This window comes from Rhyacophila brunnea, unplaced genomic scaffold (genome assembly GCF_057557595.1).
Source record: "Rhyacophila brunnea isolate RB1 unplaced genomic scaffold, BYU_Rbru_1.0 scaffold_69, whole genome shotgun sequence".
NCBI lineage: Eukaryota > Metazoa > Arthropoda > Insecta > Trichoptera > Rhyacophilidae > Rhyacophila > Rhyacophila brunnea.
The window spans coordinates 489,741-492,011 of NW_028233338.1; positions in this window are offsets into that span (position 1 = coordinate 489,741).

The following is a 2,271-nucleotide window of genomic DNA, read 5'->3' on the forward strand; positions in this document are numbered from 1 at the left end:
TTGACTGAAGTTGAGAATGAAAAATATAGGAAATATGACATCTTGGCATATGACCTTGGTTTAATTTACAAATGCAAAACAAGAATAATACTATATGTGATGACTTGGGATGGGGTGGTCACAAAATATCATAAAAAATATGTTAAGGAGTTAAAAATACCGGACGAAGTAGAAGCATACATGCAAGCTCTCACACTCCGCAAGACAGTTGCACACATCTCATTTGAGAGAAGAAGAGCAGTTGATGAAGATAGATCAGAGGAAGGTGTCAAAAGATGCATTAAGGAGTTGTGCAATATTCCCAACGCGCTGAACACGTCTAAATAGATAAAATCGATTTTTGAGAAACTTAACCCATAATTAAATAAGAATAGTCCGCAATTAATTTATTAAGATACAAACTTATAGATTTAAATCTTGTGACTTTAGGCTTATTAGTCCAGCGATATACATAAAATTATATTAATAGACGCAAAAAGTATTGTTTAATGTGTTTACTCATCTCTTTTTGTAAAATTTTAGGCTTTTATCCTTTAAGAGTATTTTTTTTTCTTGATAATATACAATTTAAAAATTACTGTTTGTTAGGTAAATAAATTTATAAATATTTGTTTATTACTTTTTATATAACCTTTTGCCATTAATATTAAATGTCTCATCTATTTGAACTAAGTTTGATTTTGATTTATTGAATAAAAAAAAATTAAACAATGTACAGTATCATATTATATAGCGATGCAAATATTATTTTAAATTCATTCTTTATACATAAATAGATATTTTTATTCAGGTATCAGAGTTAACACTATAGTAATGCATCTATCGCTTTTCGTGGGATTTAAATTTTTTTCTGTAATTTATGTATATCTCAAAATAATTAGTGGTATATATAAATATTAAAATGTAATATATTTAAAAACAATTATTTAATAGATGTAATTTCATTTGATTTTTTTTATGTTTAAGCATGATGCTTATAAAAATTAGCACCTTATCACTTAATTCGATTTGGAATAGCTATCTAATAGGCTGATTTTTTCAGTACATTTTAGATGAAATCAAAAAAATATTTCGTTGATAATTCTAAATTTGATTTATTTTACTTAAAAAAATTCGATGCTGTCGCTTTTCTTGAATGAAATATATTCAAACTAGTTAGAAAAACTTATATTTTATTGATCCACAACTGTATAAAATATCACAACATGATTGCATTGTTCACATAAAAAAGGTTTAATTAGAATATATTTTCAACAAATAAGTCTTAATATTCCTTCCCTTATTAGGAAATATATACGTGAATTAAATTAATAATAATCAATCACATAAATTTTTATAATGACGTGAAAATAAAATTTCCTAATTGAGACTTTATGCAAGATCAATATGTTTGGAAAATAGAATCATCAAATGAGTTCTTTGCAAAACATTATCTATAAAAGAACAATTTAATCAACTTTTTAATGATTTATTATATATTAATTGTTTTTGTGGTTGTCTTACACACAACCTATTTACATAACAATAAAGAGAAAAATTTCTGCTTTCTTTTGATTTGTCCATTTAATTACAAAAAATACACAACAAAAAAAAAGAGCAAGCCTGTAGAAGTAGGTAAGAAGCATGTTGCTTTGAATAAAAGGAGCAACAAAAAAGAAAACTTTAGGCCTATAAACAAGGAAGATGAAAAGCTCTCGGAGAAAAAAGAGGGAGAGCAAGAAGTGAGAACAAGGGGAATTGAAATTATTTCCTTTATTTTCATTGAAACTATAATGATTTTTTTACTGGTGATGATACTTAGGAAAAGAATCAAAAAATTTCTAATTTTTTTGAAAAATAAAATTCGTATGATTTTTTTTAAAAAGAATGTAGAACGGCCAGAGGATCGTAAAAAGCGGCTTTTAGATGAATATTGGAAAATTTTTGTAGAAAATTAAATGAATTAAATATTTAAAAAACTATACCAATATTTTTTTTATGAAAACAAATTGTTTTTTATCTAACTTAAAAATAATGAAATATATTTCAGAATTTTTTATTTTATATTTATAATATTATAAAATGCAAGCCTAAAAGCGTATTCATATGATTAATAAAAATGACAGTATGATATTTATTTTTGCATCAAACAAGTGTAATCTATTATTTTGTAAATATATATAAAGTGATAAATAGATAAATGTCGAATATTAAATGGTATAATTATTATCTTAAAAAAGTTATATGTATACATATAAACATCTTTAGATATAGATATATCATAAAATGATA